This window comes from Fukomys damarensis, unplaced genomic scaffold (assembly GCF_012274545.1).
Source record: "Fukomys damarensis isolate Sample0158 unplaced genomic scaffold, DMR_v1.0_HiC HiC_scaffold_1, whole genome shotgun sequence".
In the NCBI taxonomy this organism is placed as follows: Eukaryota; Metazoa; Chordata; class Mammalia; order Rodentia; family Bathyergidae; genus Fukomys; species Fukomys damarensis.
In genome coordinates this window covers 50,592,606-50,613,630 of record NW_022900913.1, presented here as the reverse complement: position 1 = coordinate 50,613,630, position 21,025 = coordinate 50,592,606, and the positions used below count along the sequence as shown (strand labels likewise).

Here is a 21,025-nt window from a genome sequence, read left to right as displayed (position 1 = left end):
GGGTCCTTCCTGGGTCTGTTGTCGCGCAGGCCGGGAGCTCCCGCGCAGGCCGGGAGCTCACGCGCACGCCGCCGGGTGATCGCAGACAGGCAGGTAGGCAGGCAGCTGAAAAAATCCCCCTCTGGGGTCCTTGGGTCCTTCCTGGGTCTGTTGTCGCGCAGGCCGGGAGCTCCCGCGCAGGCCGGGAGCTCACGCGCACGCCGCCGGGTGATCGCAGACAGGCAGGTCAGTACCATCTGTTTTTATCACAGTAGCTTTGTATAATTTCAAATCAGGGATTTTGATGCCCCCACTTTGCCTTTGTTGCCTAAAATTGACTTTGCTATTTTAGCTCTCTTCTGTTCCAAATGAATTTTAGGATTGTTTTATCTAATTCTGTGACTTATGCTATAGGAATTTTTATCAGGATTGCATTAAATCTGTATAAGTATTTTGGAAATATGGCCATTTTCACTATATTGGTTCTTTCTACCCAAGAACAAGGGATATCTTTCCTTTTTTTTGTTTTTTGTTTTTGTTTTTATTTTTGTTTTTTGTTTTTTGTTTGTTTGTTTGGTACTGGGGATCAAACTCAGGACCTTGTGCTTGTGAGCCAGGCAGTGGAACAATGGAGCTCAATTCCTGGCCCTCTTTCCACTTTTCTGATGTCCTCTTTAATCTCCTTTTTCAGAGTACTATAGCTTTCCATGTAAAGGTCTTTTACTTCATTAGATTGATTCCTAGAAATTTCATTTTTTTGGAAGCTATTGTGAAAGGTTTTCCCTCTCAGTGTGTAAGAGCCTGACTGAACCAGAGCGACTCCATGTTGACCAGCAAACGACATAGAGACTGTCTCTCCCCGCCATCCCTTATAGGATAACTAATGATTAATTGTGAATTGTTAGGTAACTGCTTTGAAGTAGCTGGGAAACTAAATGGAAACTGTAGTGAACACAGAGACCCAACACAAATCACGCCACTCCTTACTTGCCTGTAGTTGAATGTTCTGAACATTATAATCTAAGTTGTAAATGGCATAATGGATAATCGCTCTGCTGATCATTAGTACGTGATGGTCAAGTATATGCTTGATGAACACTAGCTCAGATCAACTGATTCTTTGCCTTTGCCCTCTTCCTGTAAGTTTTAAGTGTAAACCCCCCCTTAGCCCTATATAAAATGGCCTCTGTTTCTGAGCTAGCCGCCTCTCTGAGCTAGCTCCTGGAGCCTCGCTGAGTTTCTGAGCCCAGCATCGTGGAAGCCTCTTGGCTGTTCACGCTCCAGGAGTAAGAGTCTTACATCTTGGAGGCCCCAGCGAGATCCCCAAGTGGGAACTGTAAATCCAGCCGAGATTCTCTGTCACAGGATCCAGCTGGAGATTCTCAGACATAGACCTGAAAAGCCTCCAGAGGTAAGTTTTTAATCAGTTGCAACCATTTGATGTCAGGATAGAGGTGGCTGACGAGCCGGGAAGCCTCATCTGACCCCGGCCCTGACGAGGCTTGGAGGCCCCAGCGAGATCCCCAAGTGGGAACTGTAAATCCAGCCGAGATTCTCTGTCACAGGATCCAGCTGGAGATTCTCAGACATAGACCTGAAAAGCCTCCAGAGGTAAGTTTTTAATCAGTTGCAACCATTTGATGTCAGGATAGAGGTGGCTGACGAGCCGGGAAGCCTCATCTGACCCCGGCCCTGACGAGGATTCCGGGTAGAATCTAAGTTCTTCTTCTTTTGTGTGGCGCCTGTGTGTCTTGTCTGTGTCCTGTCTGTTGAGTGTTAAGTTTGCATTCATTCCTAGGAACAAGATGGGAGGATTGAGCTCCAAAAATACCCCGTTGGACTGTTTTCTCACTAACTTTAAATTGGCTTTTTCCCCTGAGCAGAAGATGAGTATGGAATGAAATTTTCTCCAGGGAAACTCCGAACCCTCTGCAACTTGGAGTGGCCCGCCTTCGGAGTGGGCTGGCCAGCTGAAGGTTCTTTTGAACCAAGACTTTGTCAGGCAGTATGGGCTAAGGTCATTGAACACCCTGGCCACCCTGACCTTATGTTAATATCTGGGTCCAGGCCTGTGAAGAACCTCCAGCATGGTTGCAGCACTACTCCCTGTGCACCAGTTCTCGTATTCTGGTAATGGTACCAAATGGGATAAAGTCCGCAAAGCAGCAGGCACCCAGGCCAGTGTTCTCCCAGGAGCCGGACCCCTTACAGCCTACTGACCCCAGGGTAAGACCCCCTCCGTATGCAGAACCATCCCCTGGGGAGGCAAAAGTTAAGTCCATCTACCCATCTCCCCCGAAAGAAGGGGAGATCCCGGATTCCACTACCTCTCCTTCCCATACCCGAGGGGGCTCTGCTTATGGGCCCCTGGAGGCGCCCCAGGAGAGACCAGACCCAGTCCCTGTGCTCCCATTGAGAGAAATAGAACAAGGTCATTATGTGTACATTCCTTTCTCTACAAGTGATTTATATAACTGGAAGCACCAGAATCCCCCATTCTCTGAGAAGCCGCAAGCCCTAATCTCCCTCCTCGGTCTGTGTTTAATACCCATGACCCCACCTGGAATGATTGTCAGCAACTGTTACAGGCTCTGTTCACATCCAAGGAACGAGAAAGAATTAAAAGGCACGCGATTTGGTCAGTGCTGGGGGGAGCTGAGGGGCTTGTTGACGACCAACAACAACAGGCCCGAGTTGAAGCACAACTCCCCATCTTCCGTCCCAAATGGGAATCAAATTCCACCGGAGGTAAGGAAGCTCTTCGCAACTACCATCAGCATCTCCTGGCCGGCCTTAAGGGAGCCGCTCCCAAGCCTACCAATTTGAGCAAGGTAAGCGAGGTCCTACAAGGGCCTGAGGAATCCCCCTCTGCCTTCCTGGAGCGTTTACTGGAGGGGTACCGCACGTACATTCCAACTGACCCAGATGCTCCAGCGAACAGGCAGGCAATTAATCTGGTTTTTGTAACTCAGTCAGCCCCAGATATTCGGAAAAAATTACAGAGAATTGAGGGCTTTGAAGGAGAGAATAGGGAAAAATTGATAAGTGTAGCAATGAAGGTGTTCACAAACAGGGATCCACCTGAAGATAGAATAACTAAAAAGATGGCAAGGGCAAATATAATGATGATGGCAGAAGAGGGTTTTATACAGAAGGGGAGAAAAATGAAATGGGGAAATAAGAAGAATTTAAACTAATCGGAGAAGAAGAAAATTCTCCAGAACAGGACTTGTGGGAGGTAAACAGCCAGGTGGAGGTAAACAGTCGGGAGACCATCCACCTGACGGTACCGAACCCCTACACACTGCTGAGCCTCATTCCGCCTGCACATGTATGGTACTCAGTCCTTGATCTCAAAGATGCATTTTTCAGCCTGCCCCTGGCACCAGTAAGCCAGCTGCTCTTTGCATTTGAATGGACAGACCCGGACACTGGAACTACTGGACAATTGACATGGACTCAATTGCCACAAGGCTTTAAAACTCCCCCACACTGTTTGGGGAAGCTCTCAGCAGAGATCTACAAGAGCCACCGAGGGACTCCTGGAGGCCCTACAAGGTCTGGGATATCGAGTGTCCTGGAAGAAAGCCCAGTTCTGCAAAACCAAGGTAACTTACTTGGGTTATGTTCTTGAAAAAGGAAAAAGAAAGTTAGCTGAATCCAGGGTGTCAGCGATCCTTCAGATCCCCACACCCAGCTCAAAGAAGCAGGTGCGTGCATTCCTGGGGGCCATAGGATACTGCAGAATCTGGATACCTAGCTTTGCTGAAATTGCCAAACCCCTGCATGAGGCTACGGAGGGGGGGAAACACACCCCTTGAATGGACAGAGGCTTGCCAGCAAGCATTCCAGACACTCAAGACTGTGCTCACCACAGCGCCAGCCTTAGCCCTGCCTGATTTAAATAAACCATTCACCTTATATGTGGCAGAGAGGAACAGAGTGGCAAAAGGAGTGATCACGCAGTCTTTGGGGCCTTGGAAGTGACCTATAGCCTATCTGTCCAAAAGACTTGACCCAGTGGCCAGAGGATGGCCATCTTATTTAAGGATGGTAGTTGTGGCTGCTGCTTTAACTCGGGAAGCTGATAAATTGACTTTTGGCCAGGATCTGACTCTGATCACTCCTCATGCCATTGAGCCCCTGCTGCACAACTCACCAAGTAGATGGCTATCAAATGCTAGATTGTTGCAGTACCAGGGACGCTTGTTAGAACAGCCGCTCATTAAATTTGCCACAACATCTAACCTGAATTCTGCTAGTCTGCTCCCTGAGTCAGATGACCAACTGCCCATCCATGACTGCCTTGAGACTCTTGAAAATATGCTGGGAGGACGTCCAGATCTGATGGACCTGGCCCTTCCCCAACTTGAGGCAACATACTACACTGATGGATGCACTTTTGTATGTGAAGGTGTATGATATGCGGAAGCAGCAATAGTCAATCAGGATCAACAGGTAGTATGGGAACAAGGGCTGCCCCAAGGGATGTCAGCACAGAAAGCCGAACTGATTGCTTTAACTAAGGCTCTGGAATTAGGAAAAGGAAAAAAGATAAATATTTTCACTGATAGCCGTTATGCTTTTGCTACTGCCCATGTACATGGAGAAATTTACCAGAATAGAGAACTTTTAACATCAGATGGGAAAGAAATTAAAAGCAAAGTTGAGATATTGGCTCTGCTGCAAGCCATTTGGCTGCCAAGGGAGGTTGCCATCATTCACTGCTGTGGACATCAAAGGAATTCCAGCCCTGAAGCGATTGGAAACAACGCAGCTGACCAGGCAGCAAAGCAAGCTGCCCAAAAATCTGTGGGGAAACAAATGGTGCTGCCACCTACACCCATGCTCCCAAAGAGGCCTGAATATACGGAGGAAGAAATAACGGAGATGAGTAAGAACCACTGGACCAAAGGAAAGCATGGATGGTGGACGACAGATGAAGGGAAGGTCGTTCTGCCAGCCACGGTGGCCAACACTTTACTAAATGAGCTCCATGAATCCACCCACCTAGGAGAAAAGAGGATAATGGCCCTGCTACGGCCCAACTTTGTCAGCAGAGAATTAGCTCAGAAGGCCCGGAACAAAGTGAGATGGTGCCCCACCTGCCTCAAGGTAAACACCAGTCGGGTAACTGGGCCCCCAGGGGTCCAATATAGGGGACTGACTCCTGGAGAACACTGGGAACTGGACTTCACCGAAATGAAACTAGGCATGTATGGTTACAAATATCTGTTAGTTTTCATAGGCACATTCTCAGGGTGGATAGAGGCATATCCTACTAAAAAGGAAACAGCTGAGGTAACACTAAAAAAGCTTCTGACTGAGATAGTTCACTGATTTGGCTTGCCCTTAGCCCTGGGGTCCGACAATGGCCCAGCCTTCACGGCTAAAGTGTCTAAACTGATTAGCCTAAGCATTGGAATTAGATTGAATTTACATTGTGCTTACAGACCTCAAAGTTCAGGACAGGTAGAAAGAACTAACAGAACACTAAAAGAGATTTTAACTAAATTGAGCCTAGAGACTGAATTAAGTTGGGTGGAGCTTCTCCCTTTTGCTCTATTGTGTATTCGATGTACTCCCAAGCCTCCTCTGAATCTGTCACCCTTCCAAATTATCTATGGGCGTACTCCCCGCTTGGTTCCCCATATAGACATGGAATTAAAGGAGAAATTCTCTCACCTGAGGTTGCTTAAGTCTCTGAGAGCTTTACATGAAATACAGTCTTAACTACAAGACCAGGTTAGAGGATCTCTGATCCTTCCTCATGAGAAACCTCTACAGCCACTGCCCCATAAGCCGGGAGAACTGGTTTATATTTGTAGATTTGACTCCAAGACCTTGGAACTATGGTGGAAGGGTCCTTTTCCAGTTGTCCTGTCTACTCCTCTGGCTGTGAAGGTTGTAGGACACCCGACGTGGATCCATCGCAACCACCTCAAGTCCGGACCGGACAACAGCCCAGAGGTGCACGGAAAATGGAGCATTGTCAGCAAACCCGGAGAATTGAAAGTAAAATTCCGCTCAACTGGACCTTCATTATGATCTGGGTGATTTCCCTTGGGACAATAATAGAGTTGTCCAAAGAGAACTTAGGTCATACTAAAAATGTTTGGGTGCAATTAGCTGAATCCTTAAATTTGTCTGAAATATGTTTAAATGCTGATGTAAATTTTCATTATGTGCTTGGAAGTTGTTTGGTTCCAGTATGCACCCCACTTGAAAGTATTAGACCATATACTATGTTTAAAAATTTCCCACAAGTAAATCTCAGTTATTTGGATAGTTACAATTGGGGACAAGTGACATTACCTGGGTAAAACAACTGATACTCTGTGTAATGGCATTAGGATTTTGTATTGCAATAACTTGTTGTCTTTTACAATGTGTTCCTTTATTAAGGTCCAGAGTCAGATATAAGTAAATCAAAGATTTGATTTAGGTCCAAAACTCAGTGGGGAATGTAAGAGCCTGACTGAACCAGAGCAACTCCATGTTGACCAGCAAACGACATAGAGACTGTCGCTCCCCCCCATCCCTTATAGGATAACTAGTGATTAATTGTGAATTGTTAGGTAACTGCTTTGAAGTAGCTGGGAAACTAAATGGAAACTGTAGTGAACACAGAGACCCAACACAAATCACGCCACTCCTTACTTGCTTGTAGTTGAATGTTCTGAACATTATAATCTAAGTTGTAAATGGCATAATGGATAATCGCTCTGCTGATCATTAGTACGTGATGGTCAAGTATATGCTTGATGAACACTAGCTCAGATCAACTGATTCTTTGCCTTTGCCCTCTTCCTGTAAGTTTTAAGTGTAAATCCCCCCTTAGCCCTATATAAAATGGCCTCTGTTTCTGAGCTAACCGCCTCTCTGAGCTACTTAGCTTGGGGAGTGCCGTCTGGCCAGACTAATAAAGGTCTATTTGCCAACTTGCCTGGTGTGTTCCTTCCTGGGTGACTCTCGCTGTCCGACAAGCTCCTGGAGCCTCGCTGAGCTTCTGAGCCCAGCATCGTGGAAGCCTCTTGGCTGTTCACACTCCAGGAGTAAAAGTGAGACTTAAGTCTTACAAGTGAGTTTGTTATTTGTGTACAGGAAGGCTATTGATTCTTGAGTGCTGACCTTTTTTGTATCCAACTAGTCTACTGAATTTACTTATTAAATCTAGAAGTCTTTTGGTTGAATGTTTGGGGTCTCCTGTGTAGAGCATCATGTCATCCACAAATAATGATTAACATTTTCCTTTTCTATTCTTTCTCCTTTTATTTCTTTCTCTTGTCTAAATGCTCTTGTGTAATGATCCTATATTGAATAGGAGTGGTAAAAGTGGCCATCCTTGTCTTGTTCCTGATTTTAAAGTGATAGCTTTCAGTTTTTGTCCATTTAGTATTATGTTGGCTGTTGGTTTTCATAGATAGCTTTTATAAGATTGTGATAAAGACTATCTATTCCAATTTTCAGTAGGATTTTAATCATGAATGTGGTGTTGGACTTTGTCAAATGCTTTTCTTCATCTGTTGAGATACTCAGGTGATTTTTGTCCTCTCTTAATATGAATGATGTATTACATTTATTGTTTTGTGTATATTAAACCATCCCTGCACCCCTGAGATGAATCCTACTTGGTCATGGTATATAACCTGCTTGATGACTTGCTGCATCCTGTTTGCCAGAGGAATTTTACATCTATGTTCATTAGGGATTGGCCTATAGTTCTTTCTTTTGGTTGGATCCTTCTCTGGTTTTGGTATGAGAATAATGTTTGTTTTTAGGAATGACTTTGGGAGTATTTATTGCCTTTCTATTTAAAATGCTTGACAAGTAGTGGCATTAGATCTTCTCTAAATTTTGTGTAGAATTCAGCATTGAATCCATCAGGGCTTGAGATTTTCTTTGTTGGTAGATTTTTAATTATAGCTTTACTTTTATTGGCTGATATTGGTTTATTTAGAATTTTTATATCTTGTTGATTCAGCTTTGGTAATTCATATGTGTCTAGGAATCTGTCCATTTCTTCTGTGCTTTTCATCTTATTAGAATATGGGTTGTTGAAGTAGGTACTGATGGTCTTCTGGATTTCTGAAGGATCTATTGTGATTTCACTCTTTTCATTCCTTATTGCATAAATTTTAGTCGCTATTTTCCTTTTTTGGATAAGGTTGGCTAAGGGTTTGTCAATTTTATTTAATATTTCAAATAATGAATTCTTCAATTCATTGATTCTTTGTATTATTTTCTTAGTCTCCATTGCATTAATTTCTTCTCTGATCTTTATAATTTCCTCCCGTAATTTGAGCTTTGGGCTTGACTTGCTTTTCTTTTTCTAGAAGCTTCAGGTTCCACATTAGGCTATTTGAGCTCACTCTGTTTTTCTGATATGGGAATTCCCCACTATAAATTTCTCTGTAGAATTGCTTTCATTGACTCTCTTAAGTTTTGGTATGTTGTACTGGCATTATCACTTAATTTTAGAACAAAAAACATTTAAGCAAATTGGGAGAATAACATTTATATTAACACAATGGATTTCTAACTGCTGTTGTTAAATGAGTTTTTTAAAATATTAAAATTTTGAGCTTACTTCTAATATGGTAAATATACATAGATGTCCCATATAGAAAAGCTGTTTCAGGGTCTCAATGATTTTTAAGCATGTAAGGGATCCTAAGACAAATGTATGAGAACTGTTACCATAGGGATACACAGAAGGGACCTGGGAGCACAAAAGAGTACCACTTAAACCTAGTCCTAATAGAAGACTTGCCAAAAAAGCTAGCACTTGAGCAAACAGGAATTAGCCAGGCAAGGAGGGAGGGAGGAGCAGTGAAAGGCATTCTAGACCAAGCATGCAGACTGTACTTAGACAGGGAAGTATAAGAGCCCAAGTGAACCCTGGAATATTCCAGGTTTATTATTGTAGGATCAAAGGCCAAGCATGACTAGAGATGCATAAAAGAATAAGCCATAAGTGCACTGGCCAGCTACACAGTAAACAGAGGCAGGAGGATCACAAGTTCAAGGCCAGCCTGGACAACTTAGCAAGACCCTGTCTCAAAAAGGGCTGAGGATGTACTTCAACACTCTCTTCAATCCCCTTAAGGTGTTGGGAAACCTTAATGAAAGATATTGTCACCTTAAGAGATCACTTTATTATTAGCTGATGGGAGCCATTGAAGACTTTAGAGTAGGAGTGCGAACATGAGTGTGACCATGAGGCTATTTGTGGGTAAAATGATTACCATCACTGCAACACAGACATACATTGAAAAGGGTAGAAGCCAGAGGCAAAGGACCTGGGAAGTAGTTGTAAAGCAGTTTTGAACAAGGGGAAATGGAGGTAATAATGGAAAACAATAGACCCAAATCTGGGAATCACTGCACCCACCTGAAGGTAGACTGAAAAAAAGTTACCTCCTGAGGAAAATATATATGGACATACTTTTAGTTTTAGCTACAGTAACCTGTACTTTTTGGTCCTCTTGAAGCCTAACCATGGATCCTTAGAATTGACAACTGGTTTAGAACAGCAGAACTCAGACTATGGGGTGTGGTGTCAGAAAGCCCCCAGGGGGCATGTGGAGCAGCAGATTGCTGGCCCCACACCCAGAGTTTCAGATTCAGTAGATCTGCAGTGGGGTCTGAAATTTTAAATTTTTAACAAGTTCTCAGGTGATACTGTGGATAGTCTGCAAAATCTCCATTTTGAGAACCACTAATTTCAGAAGTCATAAAAGTGATACACTTGACAGACCAGGTAATCTACTGTGAATAATAAAGCAGAGGGAGAAGGCTGGGTTTCTCCTTTGGAAGATTAGGGAAGGATGCCATAAATTAGGTCTCAAAACACAAAGGAAAGCCTGGGAATTTAGCTCAGTGGTTCCACCGCCTGCCTGGCAAAGGCAAGGACCCTAGTTCAACCCCCAGTACCAAAACAAAAAACAAAAAAAAAAAAAACAAACAACACACACACACACAAAGGAAGAGCAGCTCTATGAGAAAGGAACAGAAACTATTGAGATTCATTATGGAAAGGTTTCTGAAATTTAGAGAAAATATCTAGAACTGGTATAGCTTGTGATTTCAAATTGAAAGTAGATATAGTTAGGCAAGAAACACTTGTAGCAAAAGTGCAGTGGGTAATATTAAAGGGACAAGAAATAAAAACTGAAACCCAAACCAAGCCAGGAGGAGAGTGAACAAAGAGGATAGTCATCAAAGTTAAGTGAGCAAAAAGTTTTGAAAAGGAAAAAGAATTAGAGAAGGAAGAATAAAAGTGTCATTCTGAAAGATGACAGGAATAAACCGTGCTCATTATTAGATACAATGTGACTATTGAGACAAAGAGTTATGTGGAACAGTTTAAAGAAGCAAAGGGAAAAGAATCTCAAGAATCTCAGCAAAACTTCCCAAACTTGGGCCTGTCTCCCTCCTCTCTGGCCACTCTCAGATGTTCCACCCTAGACCTCAGAAACATGTTTTATAAGCGCAGAATCTCCATGCCACATTGTCTCCAAAGGCTAAATCATTCTCACTGTCCCCGGTCTGCACATATTTCATCATCCAGAGGATTCAGTTAAGCCCTCAGACTAACCCAGCATCTTCTAAATCAAAATAATATATCATTTCAAAGTTTGACAACATTTCAAAGTTCCACACAAGTAGGGTCAGGTCCGTAAGAGCCAACAAGAAACCAAACACAAGAAAGATAAGGTCTAGGGCTAGAGATTTAGCTCAGTGGTGCCACTGCGTGCCTTGCAAGCACAAGGTCCTGAGGTTGATCCCTGGTACAGAGAGAGAAAGAGGGGGGGGGAGGGAGAGAGGGAGAGAGGAGAGAGAAAGATCCAGTAAAGATCCAGTAAATGAACAGGGAAAAATGAAAAACACATACATTAAAACTTTTTAATGTATTTATTGGACTGAGAATCAAGCGGTGACTTTGGAGAAGTTTGAAGAAGTACACGGGTTAGGGTAGAAGAAATAAAGATAGGTAGAAAGGAGATAAGGATGCTGGATGTAGTGTCACAGGTCTGTAATCCCAGCACTCTGGAGGCTGAGGCAGGACTGTCACAAGTTTAAAGCCAGCCTGGATTACACAGTAAGAGTCTGTCTCAAATGAGCCAAAAGAAAAACAAAAAAAAGCTACAATTTCAGGACACAAAGTTGCCTGAGATTATTCATCTCTGTACCCCACATACGTATTACCCAGGTTGGCCTGTGCTCCACAAGCTTGTTTATTTTTCTAGGCCCTTTACACCCAAATCCCTTAATGATAAACTCTAAGTCCACAAATTAACCTACTTGAGAGAAAAAGGACAAGAACCTGAATCTGAGATTAAAAAAACAGATTCACAGTGTTTGAAGAATGTTTTTAGGCAAAACATCTTATATCACTCATCTAAGATACCTCCAAGAATGCAGATATCCCCCAACCCCAGATCATGGTGTGCCTCTCTCTCAAGGTCCTGCACTCTGATTTCTCCAAGTGTATATTTCTTTAGCTTCGCCTAAGAAAGTCTGTTTATGCCTCTTACTGACATGTCCTGAAATTCTTTTTCTGTGATGAGTCAAGAACATACTCAGAAAGCCAAACTGAGATCCCTATCTTTTATTGGTGGAACTCCTTGGACACCACCCAAGGACAAAACGAGAATGTTAGAGTTGATAAAGGATGTAGATGAGTGTGGGCCACCATTTGACCCCAACCAGTACTATAACTGAGATTAGCAGAACTGTGGATCTTCTTCATTCATTTACTTTCAGGTTTGCTGCTTTTACTGAAAATGCTACATGGTATTTTCTGCTCTTTTATATAAATTCAATCCCCAGTTAGGCAAGGTGGCATACGCCTATAATCCTAGCTTCTCAGGAGGCTAAGGCAGGGTGATCCCAAGTTTGAGGCCAGCCTGAGTAACCTAGTTTCTACATTTTCTTAAAACAAATAAACAAAACAGTTGGGCCAGGGATTTAGCTCAGTGGCGCTGCTGCCTGTCTCACAAATGCAAGGTCATGAGTTCGATCCCTGGTACAAAAAAAAAAAGTATTAAGAACTTTCCTAATATTCTGAGGTTTGTGTCAATTATATTTTTTAAGGACTACTAACCTGTCCCTGTAGTTATGCAGATTTGTTGTAGGTACATCTGTTAGTTCACTAGATTAGTGTATCATTTTGTTTATATACAGTTCTAAATTATTAGCATAAAGTTGTTCATATGATGCCTTTAATATTTTAATATATATAATAAAATTCCAGTTTTTTATTTTTATTTTTTTTGGAGGAGGGGTACCAGGGATCAAACTCAAAACCTTGCACTTGCCAGGCAGGTGCTGTGCTGCTGAGCTACATCCCTGGCCCTTGAAATTCCATTTTTAATGTCTAATAGTATGCATTCTCTTTTTTCCAAGATGAGTTTCACTAGACTCCAGGAACTGAGAAAAAGTTTTTAAACAAGCAAAGTAAGAGAAACTAAGATCTGGTCACATTGTAGTCAAATTATTAAAAAACAGTGATAAAAAAGTAAAAGTCAAAGATGTAAATATCTTACTTAAAGAGGACACTATTAAGAGTAATGTATGATTCTCATAAGAATTAACACCAATCAGAAGGAAATGCAGGAAAATTAAACTACTGAAAGAAGAGCGCATGACAATCTGGAATCATAGGTCCTATAAAATATGATTACAAAATGACAGTGAAATAAGGTATTTTGATAGAAAAGGACACTGAAAGAAATGCAGCCAGTTTACCTCATCCTTTAAAATACTTTCACCAGGGCTTGGGAGTTAGCTCAGTGGTACCACACCTGTATCGCAAGTGCAAGGTCGAGTTCTATCCCTGGTACAAAAAAAAAAGAGCATGCCTGTCATCTCACTGACTCAGGAGGTTGCAGCAGGAGCATATGGAGACCCCCATCTTAAAAAAATATATATGGGCCTGGGATTTAGCTCAGTGGTTCCGCCGCCTGCCTCACAAGCGCAAGAACCTGAGTTCGATCCCCAGTACCAAATAATAATAATAATAATAATAATAAAATACATTCAGCTGTGCCTGGTGAAATGCCGACACTATAATCCCAGCATTCTGGAGGCTGAGACAGTGGGATCACTGTAAATCTGAGGCCAGCCTGGCTTGCATGGTGTTTAAGGCCAGCCTGGAATATACAGCAAGACCCTGCCTCAAAAATAGAAAATAATAGGGCCAGGGATTTAGCTCAGTGATTCCACCACCTGCTTTGCAAGCGCAAGGACCCAAGTTTGATCCCCAATACCAAAAATAAATAAATAAATAAATAAACCCAGAAAATAATAAAAAAAAAAATACTTCACTGAATATAGACTTCCATTCTGGTACTTTTTGCCTTCCCTTTTTGCTTTTGAAACAGCAATACAGCAGTCACTTTGTTACTTGTTTGTCTTATCAATTGTTATTGGTAGCTTTTCCTGACTGCCTTTAAGGTCTTCCTTGTTATTTCTGTGACCAGAAGTATTACTGTAACATTTTATTTTTCCTCTTGGGTTTCATTTGGCTTCTCATTCTGTAGCTTTGTGTCCAATTAGTTCATTTCTCTGAGTGTATATGCTTGCTTTGGTTTTGACATGAAATTTTTTTTTTTTTTTTTTTTTTTTTTTTTTTTTTTTTTTTTTTTTAAACCATAACAAGCTTTTATTATGGGAAGGATCTGTAGGGCTTTCCCCAAACACAGAAGAGAAAAGCAACATGGCAGAACAGGGAGCTTCCTTTATAGAAACAGGGTTGGGTTAGCCTGAGCTGGGATGGAGTTGAGTGAGGTAGAATTAAGAGACTGGAGGAGCCTGTGACATCACTAGGAGGGACTTGTAACATCCCTAGCTGCTAGGAGGTAGCAAGTATCAGGTTACTGTTTTGGCAGGAGAAGAGGAATGATGGGAAGAAGTCTGTCCTTTGTTGGGAAAATCCATATTTTAACATGGAGGCGTCTATTCCATGTGGCGGCCATCTTAAGGCAAGGGAAATCCAATATTCCAGGCTTTTTGTTTTGTGGTTATTGGGCAAATATCTCTTCTTCTGGAGCTTCTTCAAGCTGACAGCGGGGGAACAGTTGGGGCTAAACCTGGATCTGGTGGGGCAGTGGTAGGTGGGGGCTTCTTCCCTCTGCCGCAGTGGCCAGTAGTACCCCACTGTGATGAGTTCCATGACTGTCTGGTTGGTAAACACCATCATGTGTTCTGGCAAGAAATTTTGAAAACAGTGAAGCAGACAGGGCCTTACATGATTAAAAAGCATATACAAGCCAGTGGGCCCCAAAAGGGAAGTAGCCAAGGCATAATTTGGGAAGCCAGAAATAGATCTGGTCTATTCACCAAGAATGCCATTGTCTTTTTCACTCTTCGATGCACTGATGTAATTCTTTAACCTTTGCTTTAACAATCCCTGACTGGTTAACAAAATAGCATTCTTCATCTAGCTCCTGGCATGTTCCCCCTTGGGCTGCTGTCAGCATGTCAAAGGTCCTTCTATTGTGTAACACGACTGCTGCTATAGAATTTGATCTTGTACTGTATTTAAGGACTGGTTTACTTTATCCATGTATTCCAAAATCTCTATGGACAAGGCCTGACAGAAATGTGTGGATGTAGAAATGCCCACAATCCCTGTTGCCATCCCAGTGAGGACCCCCGGTCCCATTAAGAAGGGGACTAAAAAGGGAGCTGCCCTTTTTCTGATTGTGTTCTGTGGGAGAACTTGTTTAGACATCTGGGCTTCTGTATAGATGGTCAAGGGAGTGCTAAGGAAGGATATGTAACAGAAAACATCAGACTGATTGATGCATCAATTGGAATGCCTCTTGATTACACATGAAGTACAAGTCGTTGGACAGGCAGAATGGACGCTCTTCCAAGATAAAGAGGGAGCAAGCAAGGCAAGTGATATTGTCATTTTGCCCCATGCATGTTAGGTTAGTGATTTGTGTGGGGAGTGGGAGACCTGTAGCAAAGGGTCCCAGAACTGTGAATAAATTGCCAGTATTTGAGACAGACAGGTTAACATCTAGGGGGATGGGAATTGGAGTGAATAAGCAGGATTAAATGGACATACACATCTAACAGTCTGAGATATTGACAGGGAGAGAGTGGAGGGTGGTATTAAATAGGTGTTGTAGCCTTTTTTGAGACTGGGTTATCTGGTTCACTACTTGGAGATCTGTCGTTTTATAGGGAGGTGGAGTTCTGGGCCTCAAAAATCGCTCTATCACTAGTGTCTGTTCATTGACTGCCTCTTTTGGTTATTCTTTTCTGATGGGTATTTAAGACCAAGTTAAAGTGAGACCTGTGTTAATCAATACGAACATCTTGCTTTCTGTCAAGGTCAGTTAAGTCTCTTTAGGCATTATTTTGGAACTATTCATAGAGCCTCTCACCTCCTCTGTCAGTGTCAGCCATTAGGATGGGTCACAGGCATTGCCTGGCCAAGTGCTTTCAGTGAAAGCGTGGTAGATATTTTTCTCTTGGTGACCCTCTTTTGGCACACATTACATTTGTCCTCTGGTGTCCCAGTAATATCCCTGCTCAGGAGATTGGGTGACTTACCAAAGACGTAAGGTGTTGTAGAAAAGGTTTCTTTATACCTTAGATCTTTGATGACCTTGGATGACCTTGGTTGACTTCTTAGTCCAGTTACCTTTTATTGTTGGTCTCTGACCTTTGGTGGTTGAACACCCAGAAGATAAGATCAGTGATATCAGTAGTACAGTAGGAGCAGTGAACTTAACTATCATAACTTTATCTGGATAGAAAGCACCCTGGAATCTAAAATATAGTTAGAGGGCTGTTATTTTTGTCAATCATGGTTGCTCTAGTAGTTGATTTCCTCCTATAGAATATTAACAGAAAAAACTGAATCTAGAGCCACACATAATAATAATATTTTAGCATGACAATCATGATGACATTATCTTTGCAACAAACTTCAATATGCATCTTAGTATAAAACAGCCATTGCTAAATGTATTTAATCCCCTCTAAAAACACACAAAAACAAAAAACCAGAAACTCTTATTTAAATTATTAACTTTTGATAGGATGCCATCTAAGGAAAGTGTGTGTGCCTACAAATGCACCTGTAATTATGAGTAGGTGGAGCAGAAGAGAAGGGAAAATACCTGGATCAAAAGGTTATTTTTATAAACAATATAAACAATTCCTGAATATACAGGAAGACCTGTATAGTCAGAAAACATGATTATATTTTGTACACCAGAAAAGTAGTAGTAACAATTATTATTATTATATGAAACCATGCCTGGCTGGACCCGGCCACCAGAGGGGCACCTTTTGATTTCTACAGTGGCCTGCTGCTCCAAGACTGCGGCAGCAGCAGCAGACTGCACGCACGTGTGAGATATGGCCAGGGGCGATCCGGACAGAAAAGCGACTGCCACAGTGGGTGGTGCAGGCTCCTCAGTGTCAGGTACTATGCATGAGGGCGAGCATGTGGGCACAGGGCAGCCACCGGCCAGGCCGCTCCCATACACTCTTCTTTAGGACTGTTCGCCTCACTGAGGGCCCCCCCCATCCCCAGCCCTAGCATGGAGCCCCTGTCCAACCCCTAACTCCAAGTCTTGGCCCTGGTGCTGCATGCCCTGGAGGTGGTGCAACTCCACCCCGATCAGGAGAAGGTGGTCCCTAACTGCCAAGAGAAAATCCAGCATTGGAAGAAGGTAGACAATGACCATAATGCTGTTCAAGAAAGACTCGGTACTTTGCCCATTTGGCCCCTTTGCCGTCATGCCAGGAAAACTTGTGCATACCAATGAAATGACTGTTTTACTTGGGGACAACTGGTTTTCAAAGTGCTCCACAAAGCAGTCTGAGCACCGGAAGGAGCTTTCAAAGCTTTCATTCATTTGTTGTTTGGCCCTGCTGCTTTGGGACTTCAGAGAGACAGAACATAGTGCTGAGAAGGGCATGACAGACCAAAGCTACATCCTTCGTGGTGGCCAGGAAGGAGAAAGAGAACAGAGGGCTGACATCCCACTTACCCTCCAGTGCATGTAGGGATGTAACTGATTTTCAGTAGGCCCCCTCCTCCTAATATTTTTCACCACCTCTCAGAGGCTGGCAACCAAGGCTTCAACAGATATGAGAAACAACAGATGATTTTTTAAAAGTGATGAAAAATTGTGAATCTACAGTTGAATTCATAGTGCAGAAAATGAGTGATGCTGCAGGTGATATTGTTGACAAAGGAAAGAAATGAAAGTGACTTCGAATTTAAAGGAAAACAACGAATTGCTCATAAACCTCATTCTAAACCAAAAACTTCAGATATTTTTGAAGCAGATTTTGTCAATGATGTAAAATCCAAGGATTTTCTTGTTGATAAGGAACTGTGGGATAGACTTGAAGAACTAGAGAGACAAGAAGAATTACTGGGTGAACTTGACAGTAAACCAGATACTGTGATTACAAATGGAGAAGATAACAACATCTTCTGAAGAGGAGAGAGAAGATCAAAACACAAACATGAATGTGACACACCCAGTAACAGACTCCCTTGCTCCCAGCAGTTGCCCTAAGGGTGTTGTAAATTCAGAACTATTCAGAGGACAAGTGAATAGTAAATTGAACTGTTTGGTGAATGGTTCAAATGCTTATTACAGTAATGAAGAAGATGATGATGATGATGAAGATGATGGTGGTGGTAGTGATAGTGAAAATGACCGTGATGCTTCAGGGGTTGGAGATAATTCTATACCAACCATATACTTTTCTCATACTGTTGAACCTAAGAAAGTTCAAATAAATACTGGGAAAAATACTACTTCAAAATTCAGTGAAAAGAAAGAAAAAGCCAAATGTAAATGAAAAAAATAGCTCTGGCAGTGGTCATTCTGCCCATGAGCTGCCTACCATCAGAACTCCGGCTGACATTTACAGACTTTTGGTTGATGTTGTGAATGGGGAATATGTCCCTCGTAAATCAATTCTCAAGGCTCAAAGCAGAGAGAACAGTGTTTGCAGTGATACCAGTGAAAGCAGTGCTACTGAATTTGATGAAGGGCATTTTGAGGAGTATTAGCTGTGAGGAAGCCACTTGCAGTGACACCAGTGAGAACATTTTGGAAGAGGAACCACAAGAAGAAAAGCATCAAAAGAAACTGTTGCCCTCGTGGGAAGCACCTGACTGTTTTTCTGGAACTATAATAGAAAAAGAATTTTTATCATCCTCAACACCACACCCAGCCATGGCTTAACCTGTACTACCCACCATTCCAGAGAGAAAAGAAATTCTGACAAAAGCAGCAGAGGAAACTGCAAAAAGAGCTTCAAAGTTCAAAGCTGCCAGATTGCAACAGAAAAGCTAGGAAATGAGAGTTTACATCCTAAAACCTAGTGGTGCGTTTTTAGAATAAACATAGCAAAATATGTTACATGTAGAGTGAAATAAGGCATCCTGATTTAGTTTGGCAGCAATTGTTTTATCCTAATCAGTGAGTGGTACTAAAAAATTCAAAGTACACTAAAAAAATCAATAGCCTTCTTGTACACAAGTAACAGACTCACTGAGAAAGAAATTAGGCAAACAATTCCCTTCACAATAGCATTCAAAAAAATGAAGTATCTAGGAATCAGTCTAACGAAAGTAGCAAAAGATCTCTATACTAAAAACTACAGCATTCTGAAAAAAGAGATCAAAGAGGATATAAGAAAATGGAAAGATATCTCCTCCTCCTGGGTAGGAAGAATCAACATAGTGAAAATGGCCACACTGAGGAGAACCACGCCTGCTCCCGACTCAGCCGCCATTGTTCAAGCACCGGGAAGGTAGCCTGGGCCCCGATCCACTGCAGGAAGGAGACCATGCCTGTTCCTGACCCAGCAGCCATCGCTCAAGCGCTGGGAAGGTATCCTGGGCCCCAATCCACCGTGGGAAGGAGAGCCACGCCTGCTCCCAACCCAGACGCCATCGCTCCAGTGCCAGGAAGGTAGCCGCATGGGCACTCCTGAACCCCCATAAGCCCACCCACAGAACTTTCAGACCTCCTGACTGTGCCAGTCTTTGGACCCACTCTGCAAAGACAGAGGTGGTCATCAAGGGTATTTTTCTGAGTTCCCAACTTTGAACATCTTCAAAGAAAGGGCGTGGGAAACCTGTAATAGAACGTTGTGGAGTTCAACCATTCAGAAAATTGGGGAACTCAATCTGGACCTTGCAGCCTGAGGTCAGTCAGTGTCATGGGGTTCAGCCATCAGCTAACTGAGATCAGGGGTCTTGCATCCTCACTCTGTCTGAGCCATTAAATGGCAAATACACTATATTGAAATTTTGTTCACTGCAGACATGTTCTGGACTGCTTCTTGATTTCAATTTAATTCAAATGATTTAAGGGTGATAGACTAGTGACTACCACAGGTGGTCAGTGTCCAAGTTGTGCTTGATCTTAATGTGTGACTGATTGTATCAGTTGGGGTAAAGCATTGCGGTTGATTTGATGAGCTGTTTTCTCTGATGTTATGAAGATGAGAATGTCTGTGGGTCATTAGAGACACAGAAGCTAGGGCGCAACTATATCAGTAAGATTTGGGTGATAACCCAGAGAGTAAACCAAGGACAGTCCGACAACAAAAATTAAAATGAGAAAACACTTAAGCAAGACACAAGGACAGACTTCCAGTTTACCAATGGCAAACAGTAGGGCAAATGAGGATGAAAAGGCCGATAGTGAACCACCAGGACACCCTGAACTCAAAGCACAGGAAGTAACAAAACAGATCAATCAGGCTCTGGAAAAATTCAAAACAGAAATAATTTCCCAGATAACCATAGAGATAGTGAGCAAAACGGAAGTTGTGATTCGAGACTCTAGAGCAGAAACTGACAAAAAAAATAGATGAGCTCAGGACCATGATAGAAGCCATGAAGGCCCAGCATAAGAAAGAAATGGAAAAAATAAATGCCCAACATAGGAAAGAAATGGAATCCATAAAACAGATTCAAACAGATATCCAGGAGATTAAACACTCTATTGAAAGTGTACACAACAGAATAAAAGAATGTGAAGATAGGCTCTCAGATATAGAAGATAAGATTGCAGTCAGTGACCATGAAAAGAGAGGTCTCTTAAAAACAGTAAGACATCTTGAGAAATCAATCCAACAACTCCTAGATGATGCAAAGAAGAATAACATAAGACTGATAGGAATACATGAAGTAGCAGGAGAAAAGACAAATGACTTTAAAAAGCTGTTCGCAGAATTAATGACAGAAAACATCCCAAACAGAGGGGAAGAATTTGACATTCAGATAACTGAGGCATATAGGACCCCAACTAGCTACAATAAAAAAAAATCTACACCTAGACATATAATAATCAAGATCCCAGAAATACAACAGAAGAACAAAATACTACAAGCAGTAAGAGAAAAGAAACAAATCACATACAAAGGAAAGCCCATCAGAATCAAAGCAGACTTTTCAACACAAACCCTTGGGGCAAGGAGAGCCTGGAATGAGATATTTCAAGTACTAAAAGAGAACAACCTCCAACCTAGACTGATGTATCCAGCAAAACTCTCTTTCAAACTGGATGGGGAAATAAGACACTTCCACGACAAAGAACACCAGAGAAACTACATGAATACCAAACCAGCACTACAAGAAATTCTAAACAAGATCCTAGAAAAAGACAATGAAGGCAACAGCACCATGAGGCCCAACAGAGAAAATCAAATAGGCAAGGCAAGAAATTAAAAGAAGGTGAAAAAAGTAAAAAGAGTCAACAAAGGGTCAATAACATGTCAATAATAAGTCAGTACATATCAGTTATAACCAGCAATGTCAATGGCCTCAACTCACCAATCAAGAGAAACAGACTGGCAGAATGGAATAAGAAGCAAAATCCAACAATATGTTGTATACAAGAAACACACCTAGTGCAAAAAGAAGCCCATAGACTGAAAGTGAAAAGACAGAAAACAATTCTCCATGTGACAGGAGCCCAGAAAAAAACAGGGGTAGCAATCTTATTGGCAGACAAAGTAAATTTCAAACCAAAACTGA

The 21,025-nt window shown here is 42.3% G+C and overlaps 1 pseudogene; it reads left to right on the top strand.

Moving 5' to 3' along the window:
• Nucleotides 1–5,831: 5,831 nt before the first annotated feature.
• LOC104871444 lies at nt 5,832–18,329 on the top strand (annotated as a pseudogene).
• Nucleotides 18,330–21,025: the final 2,696 nt, after the last annotated feature.